We start from the raw sequence: 27123 nt of genomic DNA, 5'->3' as shown, positions 1-27123 counted from the left end.
AGATTTGAAAAATCATTTGTGATATTTTGCATAGAATCAAAACAAAATTCATCTTAGAAAAATAATACCTACTGTAGCATTGTCTTGGCAATTTTGTATGTTTATTATGAAATTCCCTTAAAACAATTGCTTATTCTTTGTTAACACTATTTGTGGAGTTTCAAAATTGTATCGAACAGGCTTTGTTAAGATAAGTTCCTATCTTTTTCTGTGGGTTGAATAGCTTTTCTTTTGATAAGGAGATATTTTCCACTTCAAGTCAAATTGTGACATTGTTATCACGATTCAACTGTGTAGTTTTCAAGTCAAACTCATTCTCCCATTTGTCATGAGTAGTGGTTCACAAGAACCCATCTCTCATGAGAATGAATGGAAAACTTAGCGCACCTAGGTGATGCCCACAGAGGTGAATTGTGATAGCAATATCATAAGCTTTTCATTTACCCACTTCATTCTAATGAGTTTTTGGATTTACTTGTGTTCTAGCTGCCACCTCATTTTGTGAGCGAAGTAGTATATGCAGAAAACATTAAGATAAATTTAAAGATAAGATGTGAGACTTTGGACATAATAGCATTCCAGATAAGCTCAATTCTGACAGATTGAAATACCCAGAACCAAGATATTGATTCAAATCTGATTTGGGTTTAAAATTTTTGCCATGTTTTGATTCATTTCATTGCAAAATAAAGACATGCAAACTAAACATGTAAAGGAAATGATATAGTTTTCCAAGGAAATAAGCGATTACAAACACAAATCTATTGATAGTGATTTTGAATATAAAACATGCATAGCTGTTGAAGCAAATATACTATTGTTACAATGCTAGGACACACATAAATTTTCCTCCAAAACCTTTTTAAAACGATGCAAATCTGCTCAATGATTAACCTTAAGTGAGCCCAATCCTTATTATCCATGGGTTTTTGTCCAACCTATGTGTTAAATATTAACACTGATATTCATACTGGTCTGAGAAGTGCAGACTGCACCTTAATCTTCTCCCCTTATACCATTCGAAAGCATTATATACACCACACTTGGCAAATAGGATGGGCGGCGATCCTTGGCAATAACCATGTTATGTACTAACTATAACTAATTGTTATGTTAGTTAACATTTGTGTTATCTCCTTCATGGACGCCGATTTCTACAAGTGATGTATGGGCTGACCTAGAGAGGGTCATGTCCCTTTAAGGGACATGCCCTTTGGTCTTGGTAGAAGAGGTTGGTGTTATTGTAGTTTAAGAACACACAACACATTGAAGTCTGCTCCTTAAAACAATACTGCCCTATACGAATTATTGTAGAGACAAACAAGTTTCAAAATAACATTTAATATTCTGAAAAATTACATTCTACATTCTTAAAGAAGAAGAAGATTAGAACATCAACAAATATAAAGGTATTATCTCAGATTTGAACTTATAGAATTTGCAGAAACTTTACATGGTATTAGAGCTCTGGTAGTCGAACCTAGGCTCTGCAAATTGAATAATCAGACTTGATATATATCTAGCATCATTCTCCTATCTTCAATGGCATACACAGTCAGACCAGAGGACAGGTTTGAGGGTAAAGAACATTTTGATGCCTTGAAATTCAGAATCATGATGATTCTTGAAGAAATTGATGTAAAACAATTTGTTGATTCAGAATCCAGACAACCTATTGTTGAACCTCATAAATCTATCTGGAGTAAAAGAAATAGGAAAGCCATTCAGATCATATTAGATGGAGTGAAAAATGATATAGTACCTATGCTAATGAAACATCAAACAACATTTAATATGATGAATGCATTACTAAATGCATATGAGGTTAACAATGCAACTAGAGTTCTCGCACTAAAAAGACAACTAAATCACATACAAATAAAAAAGGGAGAATCGATGATTTCCTACTTCCTAAGGGTTCCCAGCCTATGAGATGAACTTTCAAGTATAGGAACTATCATTAATGATACAAAACTAACACTGATGGCTATAGATGGATTACCAGATTCATGGGAAACATTCGGACAAGGAGTAAGTGCCAAAGATAATCTTCTTGATTTCAATAGACTTAGGGGAGACTGTCTTCCGAAAGAATCCAAAAAACTTAAGAAAGGAGGAAAACTGAAAACAAAAGATGATGAACTTCATGTTCTTAATACAAATTCCTATACAGGTAAAAAGAAGCATTTCAAGAAGAAAAGGGGTAATCAAAAGAATGCTAAACCTAAGAAAGATCTATCTAAAATAAAATGTTTCAAATGTGAAAAGTTTGGACACTATAGATCAAACTGCCCTGAGAATTCTAAATAATAAGTGAACTGTACAAACATCACTAGGGAAGAAGATAACTATGATCCTGAGAATCGCGTATTGTTTTTGGCTCTATCAAATGAAGTCTCAAGTAAAGAATAGGTGATTGATAGTGGATCTTCTCGACGTATTATAGGATACAAAGAAGCGCTAGACTCAATGGCAGAAAAAGTTAATGACGAAGTCACCATCAGCGATAATCCAACACATTTTGTCAAATGAATTGGAAATTGCACCTTGAAACTAAAGTCAGGTAGTTCTCTACTTCTCAAAGTAGTACTTTATATACCAGGAATAAAAAGGAATCTAATCTTGGTTATGACACTTGAAGATGATGGACATAATGTTGCATTCATGGATGGTAAAGTCATAACCTGGGCTGAAAACTCCTCAATTAAGAAAGCAAAATTGATTGGTCAGAGAAAAGGGTATTTGTATGAATTAAATCAGAACCTAATCGACCTATTCAAGCCTTAATTCATGAAGTTGCGGACATAAATGAAATATGGTACAGAAGGTTAGGACATCTAAATTTCAAAACTTTATCAACCATGGAGAAGATGGTTACTGGCTTACCTAAATTGAATAAAGATCACTCAAACATATGCAAAGGATGCGCTTTGGGTAAGAACACCAAAAAACCATGTCATGATAGCACTAGAAAAACTAACAATGTTTTGGAATTAATCCACTCAGATTTATGTGTACCTTTATTTGTTCCTTCTTTTGGAGGATTTTGGTACTATATTCTGTTCATAGATGACTTCTCTAGGAAAACTTAGATTTACTTCTTAAAATGCAAAGCATCAGAAGAAATCCTAAAGAGCTTTAAAGAATTTAAAACCTTAACTGAAAAATTATCAAGACATAAAATTAAAACTCTTAGACCTGATAATGGAGGGGAATACACCTCAAATTTGTTTAAAAGGTTTTGTAAAGAAACAAGAATTAAGAGGGAGTATACCATTCCTTAAAACCCACAACAAAACGAGGTAGCAGAAAGGAAGAATAAAACAATTATAGAAGCTGCTAGAGCTATGATATTTGATCAAAATCTAGAATATTATCTTTGGGCAGAAGCCTTTTGTATTGCAATCTATATTCAAAACAAAAGCCCTCACTCCTATTTTAGAGATAAAACTCCTGAAGAAGTCTTTACTAAAGTTAAACCCAATATAAGTGATCTGAGGATTTTTGGATGCCCTATATATATCCATGTTCCAAAAGAAAAGAGAACTAAGTTAGAACCCTCTAGGAGGAAAGATATTTTTGTAGGGTATAGTGGAACATCTAAAGCATATAGGATTTTCATACCTGGATAGAAAAATATTGAACTTAGTAGGGATGTAATTTTTGAAGAAGATTTAACATTCAAAAGAGCCTTAAGTTTTGAAGAACCCTCTCCTTTACCTAGTTCTGAATGAAATACTGAATCTGAGTCTCAGAGGGAGAACATGGAAGAAATTGAAGATGAAATTCAAAACCTTGATCTTGAAGAAACTCAAAATTCAAAGAAAAGACCACTTTGGGCCATTAAAACAATAAAGGCAATACAAGACTTTGCTGCACCTTCTGGAATAGTCAGAGAAAGCAAAAGACCCAAAATATTTTCTAGTTATACAACAAACATGAATGATTTGTCTAAATCAGAAGCAATCAATAGTTCAGATGCTATTAAATATACAGCTTGGAAACAAGCTAGGACAAAAGGATACCAATCTATTATGAAGAATGATGTTTGAAAAATTGTTCCAAGATCTGAAGGAAAATCTGTTGTTTCTACTAAGTGGATATTTAAAATAAAGCATGTTGGTGAGGTAGCATTGAAAAATATAAACTCAGATTCGTAGCCAGGGATTCTCTTAGAAAGAAGGGATTGATTATGAAGAAACCTTTGCTCCTGTTGCAAGATACACCTCTGTAAGAGCAGTCCTAGCTATCGCAGCATCGAAGGGATGGAAAATACATTAGATAAATGTAAAAACAACATTCCTAAATGAAAAGATTACAGAAGAAGTATATTTGGAGCAACTTGAAGGATTTGAAACTTATGATCCTAACGTTTTTGTTTGCAGGCTCAAGAAAGCTCTCTATAGGCTTAAAAAGGGTCTAAGGGCTTGGTATGAAAGAATTGATATGTATCTCACCGGCTTAGGATTCTCCAAAAATGAAGCCAATCCAAATCTATATTGTAAAAGGGATAAAGATGATATGGTAATTCTGATACTGTATGTTGATGATTTACTTATAACAGGTGATGATCATCTCATAGATCAATGCAAGAAAGATCTAATTAGAGAATTCGAGATGAAAGACTTGGGACTCCTTCATTACTTCCTAGGATTGGAAGTACGACAGAATTCTGACAGCATTATACTTAATCAAGGGAAGTATACGTTAGATATTTTGAAGAGATTTGGAATGTGGAATTGCAAGTCTATGTCTTCTCCAATGGAGACTAATCTACATAAGCTTAAAGAAGTAGCAACAGAACTTCCATAGATTCTACTCTCTACAGACAAATGATATGGTCCCTTCTGTTAATGCCTTAAGTCAATTTATATGTGAGCCAAAGGAGATTCACCTAGTTGCAGTCAAACACATTATGAGATACTCATAAGGCACTCTTAATCTTGGGCTCAAATATGAGAAAATTGACTAAGATTTACATGGATTCACTGACTCAGATTGGGGTGGAAGTGTTAAAGACAAAAAAATTACTTCAGGATGCTGTTTCAGTTTAGAATCAACAATGATATCTTGGATATGTAGAAAACAGTCTTCAGTAGCACAAAGTTCCACAAAAGCTGAATACATTGCAAAAACGATGGCCTCTTGGGAAGCAATTTGGCTTAGAAAGTTACTTGTGGGATTATTTGGGCAAGCCTTGAATCTTACGATTATTCATTGTGATAATTAGAGTTCCATCAAGTTTTCGGTGAATCCATTTTTTCATGATAGGTCCAAGCATATCAAAATTTCTTACCATTATGTAAGAGATATGGCAGATAGGAATACTGCAAAATTAGAATACATTTGCATTGCAAACCAGACAACAGATATTCTCACCAAATCTCTCTCTAGAGTGAAGATAGATCACTTCAAGAAAAGACTTGGTATGGTTGAATTGTAATTCATTTTTATTCTTTAAATTATTAATAAAATAATTTTATTGTCAGGCTATTGACTGTTATGGGCTCCACCATTTGTATTCATTATTTAAGAGGCGACAATCTCTGAGTTAATGAATACTTGTATAAAAGACATTATGAGAGATGACGATTTCTCAGATAATGTGTTGAACAATATAGAACTATTGTTAGATCTAGGCGAGTTCAAGATCATTTGTGACATTAGCATTTCTATGCCTATGAGTCACAACTTGGATAAAGGAAGAATTTATTCTTCAAACTTTATCCTGTGTTCTAGTAGATCTTAACTCAAGATCAAGTTGTGATATAGGATTGCTAGTTCCTATGAGTCACAACCTAGATAAATGAAGAATTTAATCGTTCTTCGGATTTTATCGTGTGTGTATTGCATGTGCATTACTAACATCACTAGTATAAGTGATAAGTCATATCACAAGATGGTTATATGACTCAGTATCATGTGTTCCATGATACCATTTGCTCAGAAGATTCAAATAGATATAGAGTATCAATCCATGCTTATTCATCGTAATTGATGATGCTAGATATGTTATCTCTCAATATGATTATCAAGTTAAGAGGGAGTGTTATATATTAACAGTGATATTCATACTGGTTTGAGAAGTGTAGACCACACCTTAATCTTCTCCCCTTATACCATTCGAAAGCATTATATACACTACACTTGACAAATAGGATGGGCGGCGATCCTTGGCAATAACCATGTTATGTACTAACTATAACTAATTGTTATGTTGGTTAACATTTATGTTATCTCCTTCATGGGCGCTGATTTCTATAAGTGATGTGTGGGCTGACCTAGAGAGGGTCATGTCCCTTTAATAAAGGGACATGCCCTTTGGTCTTAGTATAAGGGGTGGGTGTTATTGTAGTTTAAGAACACACAACACATTGAAGTCTGCTCCTTAAAACAATACTGCCCTATATGAATTACTGCAGCGACAAACAAGTTTCAGAATAACATTTAATATTCTAAAAAATTACACTCTACATTCTTAAAGAAGAAGAAGATCAAAACATCATCAAATATAAAGGTATTATCTCAGATCTGAACCTATAGAATTTGCAGAAACTTTACACTATGAATATCCAAGGGTTTCCGTCCTCAAATGTGGCTTCTATTGTTAAACTAGAAACAATGAAGAAATTATCAAGTAATAAATCACAAATCATAATAGAATGGGACTCCAATCTCCAATTCAATCGTTTATAAATATCCTTAGCCAAAAGGCTATTGATTTCCTTCTAATTCTTTTATCTAGCAACTTAGGCAAATTATAGTATTTGCCTTGCATTTAATAATACACCCCCATGGCCTAGGATTAAGTCCTAACTTAAGTTGGTCCCTTTTTAATATTTGTTAATGAATAATTAAATTTATATTAGCAATAACAATAATATTTTCTTCCTTTTATTTAACTGAATATTTAACCCTTTTATTAACTTAATGCTTTAGCCTATGGGGAGAATAAATAATAGGCTAGCATTAGTCTTTATGTATTTTTTGATGTGTTAGGCAAAATGGGACATTACAATCCTCCCTTCCTGGAGATTGCTTGTGCTCAAGCAATCTGCACTTGCATGCTGGAACCAAGTACTTAAATTGTTAGGATTAACGAGACATAAATAACAATTACATGCAAATATAACTGTTGTTCAATTTTCACACATGTTCAAATGGAGGAAAACATACATGCTTATTGCTTTCAAGTAATTCTTAGAAATGCATTAAAGGAAAAATATTTTATTAATACTGAAATAATATACAATGTTTGTATGATGGAACAAATCATGATAGAAATAAATGCTGAAAATAATTTTCTCCCACACATCTGACTGTGAGAGTAGTCCCTACGTGTTGATATACACCTATACTCTACTGAAATCAATAATGTAAAAGAAGAGTAAAGGGAGAAAAAGGTCATGGGCACCAGTCATTGCCTGTAATGACTGGTGAAGTGGCATCCATCTGCATCCACCTTCTTGTTGTTCCGGATCTCGCCCTTTCCATGCTTCCAAACCCTGCATTTAGAAACAAGAATAGGTTAGATCCAATGGATCTAAGCAATGCTGATAGCTCACTTCATCTCACCTCCATCATCCTACACGCTATTCATCTCAGTAAAATACAGGCATACATCAGCAGATAGAGAGTACAAATAACAGCAAATAAAAGTATTAAAGGGACAATTCATTTTGCTTTGCAACCTTTTACTTATTAAAACTGGTGAAAACAGGACAGACATAGTAAGTGGAATTGGTATGCATACAATTAATAGCAAATGAAACATTAAAGGGAAGAACTTTCAAAGTTTTGAAACCTTTTGTTTCGCTCATACAAGCAAGGAAGAAGAGCTCAGTATGGAACAACAAGATAATAGATACTTCTTCAAACAATAAAAGATAACCAGCTGGGGTCGTTTTTTGTTCATACCCATAAGATTTTGCATTAGATGATTTGGAAGAACTGCAAACAAGATATGAGTTCTTGATGCTGGAACTTAAAGAAGAGCAGGTCAAAGCTAAAGTTTTGAATAAGGGTTTAATTGAAAAAGAGAAAGAATTACAGTCATAGACAATCTTGGAACTGGAGCAAAGAACTCAATCCCTTCAGGAATCGCTTTGTAATATGGAGAAAGATCATGTTACAGAAATTGCCAAAGTAAAGAATGAGTATAAAAGGATTAGTTCCTTGAGGAAAAATGAAGTTTCTGCATTCCTGAGGAAGAAGGATTTTGTCTGGAATCAATTAATAAGAATGGAGGAAGACTATGCTAACCATCTAAAAATAAAAAATGAGCAGGTTCAAATTGCTTTTGAGAATATCGAGAAACTTCACATTGCAATGGATGAGCTGCACAAGGCAAACAATGAAAAGGATTTTTAACTAATTGTAATGAAAGTTGAATTGGGAGTAAAGGAAAGAGAAGTCCAGGTATTGAAAGAAAGTTTTATCAAGAATTCAAAATTTTCTGAGCCTCTGTAAGAGTCCAGGCCTTTCAAAAATACATCAACAAAAATCAAGGGGAGAGGAATGAAAGTTCTCTCTGTCCAGGATGCTTGTGATGCAGAAACAAATAAAGTGTCTTCTGAATTGAATGCAGCACGTCAAACATTCTCTTAGGAGAGCAACACAAAAGCAGAAACCCTCATATAAAATCACAGATCTGAGGTGATATTACAAATATTCTTCTAGTTTAAAACCGGTAGGGAGAAAAATGAAGGATAGCAGCTCTCTTATTGCATCATAAACCCTTATGACATCTTCAAAGGAAAAGAAAAATTACCACAGTTAGAAATCTAAAGAAATAACCAGCTGTAATAAGGAGTGAGCATGTGATTTTTCTATAACCCTTTGAAAATCTGCAGTCTAAGCTCATGCATGGAGGCCTCAATACATCCAAAATAAAACCCGTATGGTGAAAAGTTACCCCAGCAAGCTCACGGATATATCATAGAAAGAGCAAAATGGCAAATATATTTTCAGAGAACAACAGTTAAAATAACCAGGCAGCATGCAATTTTTATACCCACGATATAAATAAAGTTCATAAGGAAATAAGGTAAGAAGGTAACTTAGAATAGAGAACAATAGAGAGCCACTTTTTCCTGATTTCTAACACGTGAAATGAGTCTCACGGCATCCAGTAGAGCCCAGCAAATGAGGAGAGAAAAACCCACAAAGGGAAAATTACTTTCAGCTTTAACAATGCCATATGAATAGTTGGCTCAAAGGAAAAGCCTCTATATTTCATACCAGCGTCACAATGATGTGAACCCAGCAGAGAAAAGAGATAATAGCCCGTAAACTATGACTGGATCTACAGCAAATAGAAGTGAAAGGGTGTCCAAGACTCAGCAAGCAATGAGAAACCCACGTTTTGGTGTCCAAGCAACAGTAGACACTATTCAGCAGCCAAAAAACCCTCCATTTTTTCATGCCACGAGTCTCAGAAATACTACATGGCGTCCAAACAGCAAGGTCATAAGGAGAATGGCGTTTTACGGCAAAGAGAATTATAGATTTTAGTTTCAGTTGGCTAGGGTTTCACAATAACCCTATTATGTCGCTTGCACATTCTCACAACTCCAAATGACAACATAAAACTCTTGACTCTTCCTTTTATGAATTCCTTAATTCCATTTTAGAAGATTTCGGGTCCGTTGCATGATAAAGAAGTTGGCTATTTTAATTTATTAAAATGGTAGCATGGACTCATCATATAATAATGTCTTATGTATTATCAAATTGCATTGCATTAAACTCATATTGTAATGTTATTATTTTTTAGTTGATAATTTATGATCAACTTAAAGATAATAATTTTTGAGTGCAATTTAATAATAGTGCCAATAAAAAGGGACAAACTCATTCTTGACGTTCTCTCTTTTTATTTTAATTTTAATTGCATAGTTTTAAAATTGTAATTATTATTTGATAATTGATATTCTATAAATCAATTATTTAATAATAACATTCATGCAATTAAGAAAAATAATAAGTCAAGAACCAAAAATGAGTTAAAGGAGGAGTTAATTTTTTTTGAAAGGGCAGTCTCAGTTGATATTTTTAGAGGCCTAGTTCGGACTGAAGAGTTTAGAGTGCATTATGGAGTGATTTGTGGCAGTTTTCGGGGTCTCTTTTAGACTTTTCTTATGCATGGATGGTGGAACCTCAGTTTGAGATATTTGGAGCATGTTTTGGAGTTTTTAGAGGTTCTTAATAATGAGTTAACTCATTATTTCGACCCAGTTTTCCTGTTTTGAGGCAGTTGATATTGTTGTTATATACTCTTATTTTTGAGGAAGGGGTTCAGATTTTGAGGGAAGAGGGATGCTTATGTGATATTTGGTCCTTAGTGCCTTTTTCTTCATTATTCTGAGCTATTATGTAGATGTATTGTTTTTTGGGCCTTTGATTGAAATAAAGTTTTCATTGGAACCAGTTTTGGAGTGACAAATTTCGTTGTATGCTTCAAGGTGATTGATGTTATTCAAATTGTGTTTTTACTGATAGACCTTTCTGAATTATGTCTTATCTTGCATCTTCCTTATCTAATAACGGTTTCATAGGTTTTGAGTTGTGTTTCCATTATTGAGATATTCGATTGTGATTAGTTTCCTTTCGTATATTTTCAAGTTCATAAACCTTCTTTTAAATTATTGATATGAATTAGTAGATCTTTAAGCAGAGGTTTTTGTGATTATCTATCAAAACTCTCATTGTGTCTCAGGTATAACAGTGCTTTGCGTTATCAATCTTGGTGTATCACCTTACTTTAATCTTTTAAGCTTTTTGTGTTCAAGGTTGCCTTTTTACCCTTTTCCATATAAGTTTTTCACATCTCCATTAGTACAAGTAAGGTATTAGATATATCATATAGGAACCGGCCTAGAATCCGGAGGTTCAACCAGGTCATAGGTTACCCACAACTTCTGGTTGATCCAATGTTTCTCCAAAATTGCTGCGAGTTTTAGGACTTAAAGCAAAATTTTCAAGGTGCAAATTTTTGAGATAACAGTTTTTGGCACTCCCGGTGGGACACTTGCCTTATTTTTTAAGGAAGTTGCTGCTGTTTTTGATGTGTGAACAACAGGGTTAAATATTTTATCTGCATATCTGGCGACTCTGTGGGAAAGAAAAGTACAGATCAGTGCTATTAATGAGAAAAGTACAAACCAGAAGCTCAAGTACATATGAATATTTGCAGCTTGAAATACCTAAAAGGCATGGGAGAACCCTTGCTAGGACAAAACCAGCAAAGAGAAATCAGAAATCAGCATAGGGTACTCGTGTTTATCAAAGGAAAAGTCGTAACATGTTTTCAGTAAGTCTCAATTGGAGAACTGAGCCTTTTGAATCAAAGGTTTCTGCATTTTTTGCAGATACAACAGCAAGCTCAAGTTTAACAGCAAATTTATTTTCAAGACCAGCTGTAGCTTTAATACATCAACATCAGATCAGTTATCAATCACCATTAATGGTACAGCCAAGAGCTTTTGCTTTTGTTCCCTTTAATCAAGAGAGTCCTTTAAATCTCTAACAGCATAATGACATTCCTTTAGCAGCTTTGAAAGGAGTGCCGTATTTTACCGGAGAGGGCGAAACTACAGCTTTTGAGCATGTTAGAGATGTAGCAAATGTATGCAACGTTCATCATGTGACACAAGAAAACGTAGCAATCAGATTATTGGCAGCTTCATTCAAGGGGAAAGCGTTGGAATGGTTCAGAAGTTTACCGATGGCTTCAATAGGCACATGGGATGAATTGGGTGATGCATTCACCAAATTTTTTGAAGACAAATCTGATCATTTGTCATTGGTAGAACAACTGACAACTATAAAAAGGGTTCCACAAGAACAAATGACTGATTTCAATACACGTTTTCAAAAGATGTGGGATAGGATACGTGCTGCTGTTAGACCAAGTGCTGATCATGCATTTTTGTACTATCTTAAGAGTTTGAACGACGACATTTTTGTCATGATTCAGTCTATGGGAGTTATTACGCTACCACAAGCATTTGTTATATCAGTAAGGGTAGAAAATAGCCTCATACAGGCAGGTAAAATTGCTCCTAGGCCTCCTTTACCCATTTTTCCGAATATACAGCCAAATATGCCTTTGCAAATGCCATCTTTCAACCCATTACCAATTGTTTCCAGCCAAGAGATAGCTGTTGCAGGACCTTCTCAGGAGCTGCAAGAGATTAAACAAAGTCAACAAAATATTGAAAACTTAATGCAAACGTTCGAGAATGAATTGGTTAATCTCAAAAAACAATAGTTTCAGCCAAGGCAACCTTTTTAAACACAAAATTTTGCTGCAAATCAAGGATATTAGCAGCAAAACCAAGGTTACCAATAGCAGAACCAAGGTTACCAGCAGCAGCATAATCAAGGATATCAACAACAAAACCAAGGACAACCCCAAAGTAGGCAAAATTTTCAAGGGTACAATGCTGGAAATAAACAGAGTATAAATCAGAGACCATATAGGCCTTACAATCCAACACCCCTAAACGTTGCAAATCCGGTAAAAGATATAGTACCTGTACCAATGCAAAATAATGTGGTTGCTGAATATGAGTGGTGTATTCCATGTAATCAACTTCATAGTTAAACTACCTGTTCCAATGGCGTGATTAATCAAGCTTTGATGGTACAAAATGCTACAAGTATGCAACATACACTTGAGGCTGAAATAGAGCAACAACAAGATGTACCCCCCACTGATGCTTCATTCCTAAATTGGCAGGTAGATGAATTTTGTGGTATAAATGGTGTTGATCCTAAGATTGCTGTTTATTCTAGGAATAAAAAGAGGGCTTTAGATGACCAAAAGACCAGTAATAACAACAATGCAAGTGATGCAGCCATTGCTGGATCAGCTAAGCCAACTAATCAACAAGTTCCATTAGCAAATCTTTCACATGCCAATGTGGAACAACAACAACTTGTTGTTACAAGATTGCAGCCTAAGGTACATGCATCAATTCCTTTTAATGTTGTTGAAAATATGAAAAAGATGAATGTATCTATCAGTATGTGGGATTCTTTGGCAATTCCTGGTCAAGTTGACATGTTGCAATCTGAATTATCAAAAAGGGGTAATGCTGGTGAAAATATACCAAGTGCTGTATTTGCAAATAATGAAGAAAGTACCAGCAAACCAGCAATTCCAACTGTCAAACTTTCCCCTTTTTATGTGTCTTTGATTATAGACAATAATTTGGTTCACAATTGTATGATTGATAGTGGAGCTACAAGTTCAGTTATGCCTAAAAAGGTAGCAGACCAGCTAGGGCTGAAATATTAACCTCTAAAGAAACGTGTAGTGCAGTTGGATGGGTTAGCTGTCAACACAATAGGTGTCATTAAAGATGCTAGTCTTACCTTGCATGCATGTCCAAATTTTTCAATACCTCAGGATGTTTATGTCATAGATCTTCCGCCATATTTTGCCTTATGCTTATCTAGAGATTTCACTGCAAAGATTGGTGGCTATTTTTCATCAGATTGATCTCATATGCTCTTTAGGTCAAGATATGGTACAAAAATCACTATTAAATTTGAAAAGTTAGTGAAAGACCATATAGAGCCTTACGTCCCTGCTGCTATAAATGCAAATCTGATGTCATTTGATAGTAATGAACCTAATGTAATAGATTCTAAAACATCTCTCAGTGGTATTCCAGATATTTTACTTGATGAATGGGCTGCTGAAAATGCTTCTAACAGTCAAAACAACGTTATCCATGATGTTGGTTTTGGCAATTATATGATTTTAGATCAAAGTTCAGGAATTCCAAATCTGGTCAAAGATACAAATCTTATTAGTGAACAAGAAAAATAGGTATGGAAGATGTATTTTGATGGCTCACGAAGTAAGAATGGTGCTGGTGGGGGAGTAATGCTAGTATCACCTCAGGAGGATAAATATTTTGCTGCTTTTCGTTTTTCATTTGCATGTTCTAACAATGTGGCTAAATATGAAGGACTGGTACAAGGTTTGGAATGGGCAAGGAAGAGGAAATTAACATGCTTGTAGGTTTTTTGTGATAGCGAGCTCATTGTGAACCAAGTTAGAGGTCTGATTTCTGTCAAGAATGATACTCTAAAGCTGTACAAAAACAAGGTATGGGATATTATAGAAGAATTTGAAGCTTTTAATATAATATCTATACCTAGAGCAAAAAATCAGTTTGCTGATAGACTTGCAGCAATAGGTGCACAATTTGATATTATTGATAATGTCACAAAAAAGAATGAACAACATCATGTAAAGGTGGTAGTTAGACCTTCAATACCAGATAACAACATAAATTGGCAAGTTTTTGATTCAAATGAGCAGATTTTAAACTTTTTATTACAAGAGGATGTGTTTTCAGTTGCTAATCAGGATAGATTCAATCAGCAATATGGTGATTAGGTTATTCAACTGAAAACAAACAAGTTGCCTAAAGGTTTGGTTATTTTAGAGACTATCTTTGATCCAGATGATCAGATGAAAAAAGATAAAACTAGTTTGCTGGTGAAGGAAGAACATTATGAGGAGCTGAAAATTTCTAAAGGAAAAAGGCTAAAGGTTGGTAAGATAAACTCACCACAAGAAAAACAATCTTTTATTGAATTATTTTAGGAATTTAATGATGTTTTTGCCTGGGATTATTCTGATTTGAAAGGCTTTGATCCTAAGCTAACCCAACACACTATTGAGCTTGAGCCTAACACCAAACCTATAAGGCAAAAATAGAGACCTGTGAATCCTAAGCTAGAATGTTTAATGCTGAAAGAATTGAACAAGCTTTTGGAAGGAGGGATTGTCTTTCTTATCAAACATACTTCTTGGGTCTCTAACCTAGTACCTATAAAAAATAAAAATGGAGAGATACGCTTGTGCATTGATTTTAGAGGCCTAAACAGAGCTTCATTAAAAGACAGGCATCCCTTACCATCCATGGAACATATTGTATAGTATGTTTCAGGTTCTGAAAGGTTTTCTTTGTTAGATGGATATTCCGGTTATAATCAGGTGTTGGTAAAAGATGAAGATCAGTTTAAAACAACATTCGCCACAAAATGGGGAACCATGGCTTACAAAAGGATGCCTTTTGGACTAGCTAATGCTAGAGCTACGTTTCAAAAGGCTATGGATATGGCGTTTGGAAATTTAATGTACAAGATAGTGCTGGTATATTTAGATGACATTACTGTTTTTAGCAAGGAGGCTAAAGATCATATTTTTCATCTTAGAGAAGTGTTAGAAAGATGCAGGGAATTCGGTATTTCTCTTAATCCAAAAAAATCTGTATTCGCTGTTCATGAAGGTAAACTTCTCGGTTATATTGTTTCAAAACATGGTACTACTATAGATCCCGAGAGAGTACAAGCAATTTTAGAGTTACCATTGCCCAGCCACAAGAAGGGTCTACAAAGTTTTCTTGGTAGGATCAATTTTGTGAGACGTTTCATACCTGATATTGCTAATCTTTTAAAACCTTTAACAGCAATGTTAAAGAAAAATACTGTTTTCAGCTGGACAAAAGAGGGGAAGCGTTGTTTTGAAGCAATTAAAGAAGCCTTGTCCGCTGCCCCTACTTTGGTTAATCCAGATTTTACCAAAGATTTTATACTGTATGCCTATGGCAGTTTTGACGCCATTTCAGCAATGCTAGTGCAAAAGAATGATGAAGGATTTGAGCACTTGTTGCGTTTTTCAGCAAAGGTTTGCAAGATTACGAACAAAAGTACAACTTTGTTGAAAAACATGTTTTTTCTGTCATTAAAAGTTTTAAAAAATTCAAACACTTGGTTTCCAACAGCAAGATTCATCTAATGGTATCTCATCCAAGTGTGAAGGAGTTTTTGTTAAGCAAAGATTTAAACGAAAAAAGGGTAGGCTGGATAACTCGTGTGATGGAATATGATGTTGATATCCATATCACCAAACTTGTTGGAGGTAAAGGATTATGTGAACAGTTGGCAGATAACAACTTTCAAGAGGTAGAAAATAGTGAAAATCTGTTGCTGATTGACAATGATCAGGCTGGAAATAATCAATCAGCATGCTGGTTGATTGAAGTGAGTCATTTTCTGCGAACAAGGGAGTGTCCTTTGAGGTTGGATAGAGCAAAACGTAGGTATTTCAGACTTCAATCAATTCCTTATGTTTTGGTTAATAATGTTTTATTCAGAAAAGATCATAGTGGCATGTTATTACGTTGTATAAGTGCTGATTAGACCAACAAGATTCTGGAACAATTCCATAATGAAGGGGGTCACTTTTCCCCAAAAACAACTTATAAAGTGTTGAGGGCAGGGTTCTATTGGCCTGATCTGTTCAAAGATGTCCATAGTTGGTCAAGAAAATGCCAAAAATGTGCATTATTTGCTGGCAAGGAAAGGCTGGCAGCCTTACCTTTGCAACCAATATTGGTTGAGCAACGATTCATGAAGTGGGGTATTGATTTTGTAGGCCCAATTAATCCAAGTTCTAGTTCAGGTCACAAATGGATTCTTACAGCTACTGATTACTTTACAAGATGGATTGAAGCAGTAGCGCTAAGAGATGCAAATGAATCAGCTGTACTTAATTTTTATGATGATTTGACTACAAGGTTTGGGGTTCCTCATTCTATCATTTTTGATAATGCATTAGCCTTTGTGGGAGCTAGAATGACTGAATGGGCATTAAACAAAGGGATATATCTGAATACCTCATCAAACTATTACTCTCAAGGTAATGGTTTGGCAAAAAGTACAAATAAAAACCTTTTAAGGATCATCAAAAGGACGTTAGAGGAGAACAAGAGAGATTGGCATGCAAAGCTAAAGTCTGCCTTATGGTTGGATAGGAATACTCTTAAACGAATCATTGGAACATCTCCTTATGTTCTAGGATATGGGAAGGAGGCCAGATTACCTATCACTACTGAATTTCTTGTCCTATAGCTTGCTGATCAGCTGATACTATTTGAAGAACATGATCCTCTCAAGTTAAGGTTTGCTAGATTGTTGGAGTTAGAGGAGGAAAGGAGCGAGGCACTACAGAAAATGGAATATCAGCAACTACAGGTAAAGAGAACATTTGATAAAAAGGCAAAGGATTGGCATTTTAAAGACGGAGATATGGTGTTGAAGTGGGATGTCCTTAAGACAAGACTGAGGCAGCATGCTAAGTTTGATCATTTTTGGGAAGGCCCTTTTTAGGTTGTCGAATGCAAGGAACACAATGCGTTCCAACTTGCCACTCTTCAAGGAGATGTTCTACCGATTCCTGTTAACGGTATTCACCTCAAGGCTTGCATTGAGGTATGATTTTTTTTTACTTGTTTTCTAGGCTAGGTTTCATGTTTTCAATAAATGCATCTGCATATTAGTTTAGGTTTTCCCTACGTGCTGTCCAAGCACATGTCATTTTTCGTTTTCTTTCCTAGAGTAGTTTCTTGTTTTGTTCCTTAGGTTTTAGTTGTGTCAAGTTGCTGGTCTGGTTGTTTTATTCATTTCATAATCACCCACCTCACTCATACATACTAATGCATGGATTGAATGCATACATGTAGGTTAATACACGCATGCATAAGCATACACCTAGGACTGTAGTCTTTCATGCCATCTTTCAGTCTCACTTTCATACATATCTATCAACCCTAACTAATGCATACACATGCATCCACTAACCGCCTGCATCCATCCAATTCATACATTTTCATGCATGATCAAGATGGATAATTATGAATTTCAACTTCTAAAGTTGATGCTAAAGTCTGATCATGCATAAAAATCAGTCTAATAATAACCTGTCAGTTTTCATTAGACTCATTTGCATACATTCCAGCCCATACCAGCTACTTTAGGAGTTGTGTCAGGTCTGGTCTAGGTCCAAGGAATGCATAATTTTCAGACTCTTGTGCCCAATGGATGTCAAAAGCAACTGATCACATGTCTAGCAGGCAAACAGTCAGCAAAGGTCGCCAAAAATGTTGTTCAATTTTCACACATGTTCAAATGGAGGAAAACATACATGCTTATTGCTTTCAAGTAGTTCTCAGAAATGCATTAAAAGAAAAGTATTTTATTCATACTGAATTAATATACAATGTTTGTATGATGGAACAAATCATGATAGAAATAAATGCTGAAAGTAATTTTCTCCCACACATCTGACTATGAGAATAGTCCCTACGTGCTGATATACACTTATACTCTACTGAAATCAATAACGTAAAAGAAGAGTAAAGGGAGAAAAAAGTCATGGGCACTAGTCATTGCCTGTAATGACTGGTGAAGTGGCGTCCATCTGCATCCACCTTCTTGATGTTCCGGATCTCGCCCTTTCCATGCTTCCAAACTCTGCATTTAGAAAGAAGAATAGGTTAGATCCAATGGATCTAAGCAATGTTGATAGCTCACTTCATCTCACTTTCATCATCCTACACGCTATTCATCTCAGTAAAATACAGGCATACATCAGCAGATAGTACAAATAACAGCAAATAAAAGTATTAAAGGGACAATTCATTTTGCTTTGAAACCTTTTACTTATTAAAACTGGTGAAAACATGACAAGCATAGCAGGTGAAATTGGTATGCATACAAATAACAGAAAATGAAACATTAAAGGGACGAACTTTCAAAGTTTTGAAACCTTTTGTTTCGCTCATACAAGCAAGGAAGAAGAGCTCAGTATGAAACAACAAGATAATAGATACTTCTTCAGACAATAAAAGATAACCAGCTGGGGTCATTTTTTGTTCATACCCATAAGATTCTGCATTAGATGATTTGGAAGAACTGCAAACAAGATATGAGTTCTTGATGCTGGAACTTAAAGAAGAGCGGGTCAAAGCTAAAGTTTTGAATAAGGGTTTAATTGAAAAAGAGAAAGAATTACAGTCACAGACAATCTTGGAACTGGAGCAAAGAACTCAATCCCTTCAGGAATCGCTTTGTAATATGGAGAAAGATCATGTTACAGAAATTGCCAAAGTAAAGAATGAGTATAAAAGGATTAGTTCCTTGAGGAAAAATGAAGTTTCTGCATTCCTGAGGAAGAAGGATTTTGTCTGGAATCAATTAATAAGAATGGAGGAAGACTACGCTAACCATCTGAAAATAAAAAATGAGCAGATTCAAATTGCTTTTGAGAATATCGAGAAACTTTGCATTGCAATGGATGAGCTGCACAAGGCAAACAATGAAAAGGATTTTGAACTAACTATAATGAAAGTTGAATTGAGAGTAAAGGAAAGAGAAGTCCAAGTATTGAAAGAAAGTGTTATCAAGAATTCAAAATTTTCTGAGTCTCTGTAAGAGTCCAGGCCTTTCAAAAATACATCAACAAAAATCAAGGGGAGAGGACTGAAAGTTCTCTCTGTCCAGGATGCTTGTGATGCAGAAACAAATAAAGTGTCTTCTGAATTGAATGCAGCACGTCAAACATTCTCTTAGGAGAGCAACACAAAAGCAGAAACCCTCATATAAAATCACAGATTTGAGGTGATATTACAAATATTCTTCCAGTTTAAAACCCGTACGGAGAAAAATGAAGGATAGCAGCTCTCTTATTGCATCATAAACCCTTATGGCATCTTCAAAGGAAAAGAAAAATTACTAGAGTTAGAAATCTAAAGAAATAACCCGCTGTAATAAGGAGTGAGCATGTGATTTTTCTATAACCCTTTGAAAATCTGCAGTCTAAGCTCATGCATGGAGGCCTCAATACATCCAAAATAAAACCCGTATGGTGAAAAGTTACCTCAGCAAGCTCACGGATATATCATAGAAAGAGCAAAATGGCAAATATGTTTTCAGAGAAAAACAACTAAAATAACCAGGCAGCATGCAATTTTTATACCCACGATATAAATGAAGTTCATAAGGAAATAAGGTAAGAAGGTAACTTAGAATAGAGAACAATAGAGAGCCACTTTTTCCTGATTTCTAACACGTGAAATGAGTCTCACGGCATCCAGTAGAGCCCAGCAAATGAGGAGAGAAAAACCCACAAAGGGAAAATTACTTTCAGCTTTAACAATGCCATATGAACAGTTGGCTCAAAGGAAAAGCCTCTATATTTCATACTAGCGTCACAATGATGTGAACCCAATAGAGAAAAGAAATAACAGCCTGTAAACCGTGACTGGATCTACAACAAATAGAAGTGAAAGGGCGTCCAAGATTCAACAAGAAATGAGAAACACACGTTTTGGCGTCCAAGCAACAGTAGACACCAGTCAGCAGCCAAAAAACTCTCCATTTTTTCATGCCATGAGTCTCAAAAATACTACATGGCGTCCAAACAGCAAGGTCATAGAGGGAATGGCGTTTTACGGCAAAGAGAATTATAGATTTGGGTTTCAGTTGGCTAGGGTTTCACAATAACCCTATTATGTCGCTTGCACATTCTCACAACTCCAAATGACAACATAAAACTCTCGACTCTTCCTTTTATGAATTCCTTAATTCCATTTAAGAAGATTTCGGGTCTGTTGCATGATAAAGAAGTTGGCTATTTTAATTTATTAAAATGGTAGCATGGACTCATCATATAATAATGTCTTATGTATTATCAAATTGCATTGCATTAAACTCATATTGTAATATTATTATTTTTTAGTTGATAATTTATGAACAACTTAAAGATAATAATAATTTTTGAGTGCAATTTAATAATAATGCCAATAAAAAGGGAAAAACTCATTCTTGACGTTCTCTTTTATTTTTATTTTTTTAATTGCATAGTTTTAAAATTGTAATTATTATTTGATAATTGATATTCTATAAATCAATTATTTAATAATAACATTCATGCAATTAAGAAAAATAATAAGTCAAGAACCAAAAATGAGTTAAAGGAGGAGTTAATTTTTTTTGAAGGGGCAGTCTTAGTTGATATTTTTAGAGGTGCAGTTCGGACTGAAGAGTTTAGAGTGCATTATGGAGTGATTTGTGGCAGTTTGGGGGTCTTTTTTAGACTTTTCTTATGCATGGATGGTGGAATCTCAGTTTGAGATATTTGGAGCATGTTTTGGAGTTTTTAGAGGTTCTTAATAATGAGTTAACTCATTATTTCGACCCAATTTTCCTTTTTTGAGGCAGTCGATATTGTTGTTATATACTCCTCTTATTTTTGAGGAAGGGGTTCAGATTTTGAGGGAAGAAGGATGCTTATGTGATTTGGTCCTTAGTGCCTTTTTCTTCATTATTCTGAGCTATTATGTAGATGTATTGTTTTTTGGGCCTTTGATTGAAATAAAGTTTTCATTGGAACCAGTTTTGGAGTGACAGATTTCGTTGTATGCTTTAAGGTGATTGATGTTATTCAAATTGTGTTTTACTAATAGACCTTTCTGAGTTATGTCTTATCTTGCATCTTCCTTATCTAATAGTTGTTTCATAGGTTTTGAGTTGTGTTTCCATTATTGAGATATTCGATTGTGATTAGTTTCCTTTCGTATATTTTCAAGTTCATAAACCTTCTCTTAAATTATTGATATGAATTAGCAGATCTTCAAGCAGAGGTTTTTGTGATTATCTGTCAAAACTCTCATTGTGTCTCAAGTATAACAGTGCTTTGTGTTATCAATCTTAGTGTATCACCTTACTTTAATCTTTTAAGCTTTTTGTGTTCAAGGTTGCCTTTTTACCCTTTTCCATATAAGTTTTTCACATCTCCATTAGTACAAGTAAGGTATCAGATATATCATATAGGAACCGACCTAGAATCCGGAGGTTCAACTAGGTCATAAGTTACCCACAACTTCTGGTTGATCCAATGTTTCTCCAAAATCGCTGCGAGTTTTAGGACTTAAACCAAAATTTTCAGGGGGCAGATTTTGGAGATAACAATATCCAATATCAGAAATATTAAATCGCATTGAAGAGAACACAAGATACAAAGATTTAACATGGCTCACCTAATCTCTAGGCTACATCCAGTATTCTTTTTATTCAATGATTACAACCTGATTACACTCTGTAATCCCTTACAAATCAATATCGCCGCAAGAAGCTACAATCTCATCATACATTATGAAATCCTTATCCCAAAGCCATTTTATACAAGGTTTTTGCCGCTTACAAAATTAGGGCTAGAATAAACCAACCAATAGAAAAATATAACTCTCAACGCCTTTTAATATAGTAATTAAATTTTGGCTTCAAGGGTGTTGCCCTTTGACCCTGCATTGTCTTACGACAGGGAGCGCGCTTGGGGTCATTGACCCTAGGACCCCACAAGGGGCGTTGAACGCTATCCCCTAGAGCATGGGGGTGTTGCCCCTAAACGCCCATAGTAAAATCATGAAGGAAATTGTGCCGAATAAAGTGGGGAGAAATTAACCTCCGAGTTTGATTAGGCTCCACATTACAACATGGATCCCATATCAACTTTAGGAACACTGCTCCATCAGTTTGTTGCACTACTCGGATAATAACAACATTATACCTGGAGTTGTCAAGCAACTCATCACATATGCTTTGAATCCTCTTTACATCGTCTATGCTATGATGCACAAAATTCACCCTCCTACTACCCATATCTCATGAATATCTGCCCAAACTTGAGTGCCAACATTAGGTGTAACGCCCTGCCATGTGACCCAAAAGAAGTTAACCTAAAGTTTTACTAAGTTTGCCAAATATTTTTTTTTTAAAGATAAAGATACAACACCAATTATAGAATAGTGGAAGCAATTAACATACACTCATACATCAACAACACATAAATAGGTTACAACTCTTAAGGGTCACATGATGATGAATAACATTTAATTTTAATTGATACTGAATCCAATATATAACACATCCATATTAAAGAATAGCTACAAGTACAAATTCCATTTAAACAATATACAATTATCTCAAATGCCATTTGGCAATAAACAAAATGCACAATCATCCACTGTACAGATCACAGGGTATGAAAGGCTAAAATAATATACATCATGAAATAGATTACATCATCTCATAAGATCTATGAAATCAAATACCATACACTTAGAGCATAACCATCTATCACATAAATACAAGATTAGATAGAAAGGAACATTTGTACAAACACATCTAGCAGCAGCATCTGAGGGTCGGATCTCAAGGTATAAGGAAAAACACTACCACCCGACCTCATGGAACCGAGAAAGGTCCACTCCCACCACGCTGAGGAGATACTCTCAAGTCCCAAACATGATAACAAACTCAAAAGCCAAAATCAACATCTAGGTTCAAGGAATCACTTAAAAGCAAACTATCTCAAAGGGTACCAAGACACAAGTATCAACTAAACCCAGAGGCAACACAGATACTTAGGAAATTTATTATGCATGTGGGCAAGTGTTATCACATGAGCCAACTCTAAGGTTACCTAGCTAGTCTTTTAATCCTCCGGCCCCATAGTAACTCTGTGGCACTAGTATCCTTTCGTACTGACAAGGCATACTAATGAGTAAGCTCTAAGGTTATTTGGCTAGTCTTTTAATCCTTCGGCCCCCTAGTGACTTTATGTAGTACCAATATCTTAATTCGTTTAAAACCCATTTAATGAAATGTTATCATTTATTAACATAACCTATAATGGGTTACCTGTTAGCCTCTTTAGGGCCTCGACCTCTTTTGCAAGCCACTTCCCATTATGACATATAGATAACCTACCCTAAGCTCAGTAAAATCAAAAGGTCTCATACGGCCATAAACCACACATCAGTTCTTAAACAAGCAATTGACAAGTATCAAAATCACTTGTCAAAATACAAGTATCAGTAAAACGATCATTCTAACAGGATTGATCTAAAAAAGTACACAAACCAATCCATGTCATAACATGACATCACTAAGAACAAATCATACAAACACCTCAGTCCTATACAAACGACTGGAAAGCAATCCCAAAACAATTGATGGAAGACTCAAAAGTTAAATCAAGTAGATCACACCATTCACCCCAGTTTCACAAAAGAATACTGGAAAGCAATAACAATTAATAGATCAAAACACCTCATAGAGCATACAAGACATTATCATGGTTGAGTATAAAAGATTGTGATCAAAACATCATCATGACATCACAAAAAGAACTCTCGAGCCTTTGGTAAACATCCTAACTGGTCAAAGCTTAGTCAACCTGACACCCAATAGTGAAATCACACGTCATAAACAGAGTAGATACAAAAGTAACTTTCACAAAATATTAGGTTTAGAAAACACAACGGTTTAATTTTCATTAAAGGTTTTCAAGTTTTCATTCTCGTTTTTCAAATATTACAGTTCATAAAGTTTGCGATCTCAAACAGTGTTTTAGTTTCCATTTCTTTAGTTACCAAATTTGCTAAGGCTTCTGAGTTCACTAGAATTTCAGACGATTCAACAAATCATATAAAGTTGTTTAAACATTGTTTCATAGTTTAATTCATTATCAAAACATAAGAGTTCAGTGAACATACACATCACAGTGTTCATCTTTTAAAAGTATGTTAATTACTAAGGTTTTCAAATAAGAAAATTTCCCTAGCAATATAAATCATTTTCATATAAAATCAAATCATCAAGCACAACCCATGTTTACTAAAGATAACCATTAATTCTCCTAATTAATTTATTTGATTTTCAATTTACTTTAGAATTATATTTAAATAGTAAAGTAATAAATCAAAATTTCAAATAATTAAATTAAATTTTTTAGCAATACTTATTAAAATTAATAATAATAATAATTATCAATTGTTACCATTATAATTTTAAATTAATTAAACTTTGGAAAAACTTTTCCAAAAAGGAAATTTGCTAAAAATAGAATTTTCTTGAAATAGAAACCTACTAAAAATAAAAACTTTTTTGAAATAGAAATCTACAAAAAACATAAACTTTCCAAGAATAGAAATTTGATAAAAATAGAAATTTTTCAAAAATAGAAACTTGCTAAAAATAGAAAGTTTCCAAAATAGAAACCTACTATAAACAAAAACTTTCCCGAAATAGAAACCTGCTAAAAACATAAACTTTCCAAAAATAGAAACCTATTAAAAATAGAAACTTTCTAAAAATGGAAACTTACTAAAAATGATAACTTTCCAAAAATGTAAACTTACTAAAAATGGAAACTTTCCAAAAACAAAAATTTACTAAAAATGGAAACTTACTAAAAAGAAAAAACTTTTCAAAAATGGAAACTTACTAAAGATGGAAACTTTCCAAAGATGGAAACATACTTAAAATGGAAACTTTCCAAAAATGAAAACTTACTAAAAACATAAACTTTCCAATAGGAATCTGGTGGAGAAACTCAGATCAAACAGTTTAAATCTATAAAATAAAATTCATTTTCTTTTTGAAACCCAAATTCCGTTTTCAACATCCAATTATGAAATACCGAAATAATCAAACAAGGGTTTTCAATTTAACTCTTTCTTAGATGTATTAAAGAATTGAGAACAATACATTTTAACATGAGGGTTTCATATCTCTATTTCTCATATATAGATAATTGAACAAAGAACAATTTAAAATATATGACAAGGTTTTCATTAATTTGTTCACGGACATAATCAATAATGTAAAATAATAAATTTCAATCACAAGGGTTCCAAACAATTCTAAAAGTTCTGAAAACAGATTTAACAGACACGAAGAGGACAGGAAAATTGAAGAATGTAAATCCACCGCGCAAATTAACCACAAGATTCTACCTGAATTTGATGTTAATTCGATAACACATGAAGCATGCAAGAATTTCCCTTTTTTTCTAAAAACCTCCTTTTCCGAAATTGCTTTTCCAAAACCTTTGTAATTGCATAATGAGTTCTAGATCTCTGATAAAGTGTTCTCCTTTAATTTGAGGCTCTAATTGTGCAATCACGCGATCTTTGATAAAGAGTTCTCCCTTAATTTGGGGCTTTGATTGTGCAATCATGCGAGGGAACTTGCTGATCAATTACTGTTTATTACTTGTTATCTTTTACCTTTTCATGCACAACTCTTAGCAATTTTAAAATATCTTTATTAAATTAATTCTACCTTTGCTTAATTTATTATATTTTAATTTCATGCATAAGCTTTATGTAATTTAATTAAAATAAATTTTATTAAATAATTGCTTACTCTCTCTTATTAGTTTTCAAAGTGTTTTTAATTTATTATTTATTAACGTAAGTAATGATAATAGTTAGCATTTATTAAAAAATGCACTTCTAAATATATTATTATTGAATTAAATTAATATTATTATGTCCAAAATTAGACTATAACTTTATCTTTAAATGAATTTTTTTGTTTAATTAATTCGCGAGATGTTTTTTAATAATATATTTATTAACTTGATAACATTATTTTAGAGTTTATTGTTGAAATAAAACTCCTAAATAATTATTATTAAATTAAATAAATATAATTACATCTAAATTAGAACCATAACTTTATCTTTAAATTTCATTCTTTTATTTAAATAAATTCATTAGACGTTTTAATAATATATTTATTAATTTAACTAATAATATTATTTAAAGTTTATTAGTAAAATAAAACTCTTAAATAATTATCATTAAATAAAATAAATATAAATACGTCAAAAATAGAATTTTAATATAATATTTTAAGTTTAATTCTTTTATTTAATTAATTTCTCAATTAATTAAATATAATAAATATCAAATTTCTTTATAAAAATTTTCATTAAATTAAATCCTTAAGTTATCTTTTAATTTGATTTAATTATAACAGAAAATCACCACATGCCCACAAGACTGAATACAAAAACCCATCATATAGAACATAAAACTAAATCAAACACCAGGGTCAAAATTACGATTTCACGTCACTTGACGAATTCGGAAAGGTGAAACTAACTCAGATACTTGTCCTATTTTCTAGGACAATTGACTTAGGTTAGGATTTAAGAGTTATCTCTCCACTTATACCATTGAAATACTGTGATAGGGTACGCTCGTCCTGGCAATTCAAGGAAGTCAATACCCAGTATTTACAATTTGCATAAAATCTATTCATGTGCCTTCATATATTCTAAACTAAATAGACAATGGTGAAAACTGGTGCATTGTGTAAATCCTGACTAGCAGGTGACTATGACTCCATTCCTCAATCACATTTGAAACATCAAACATAAAGAAAACATACACGCACACCATA

General features: G+C 33.8%; 1 protein-coding gene across 1 annotated transcript in view; it reads left to right on the top strand.

The window, feature by feature from the left end:
• The window catches only part of LOC149543554 (Lojap-related protein), a 57590-nt gene that overhangs the window by 12250 nt on the left and 18217 nt on the right, over window positions 1-27123 (top strand). The gene's annotated exons all lie outside the window — the stretch shown is intronic.

Source organism: Cupressus sempervirens, chromosome 8 (assembly GCF_028749045.1).
Source record: "Cupressus sempervirens isolate cs-2001-9-10 chromosome 8, ASM2874904v1, whole genome shotgun sequence".
NCBI lineage: Eukaryota > Viridiplantae > Streptophyta > Pinopsida > Cupressales > Cupressaceae > Cupressus > Cupressus sempervirens.
Note: the sequence above shows the minus strand (reverse complement) of the source record. Positions and strands in the feature narration are given on the sequence as shown.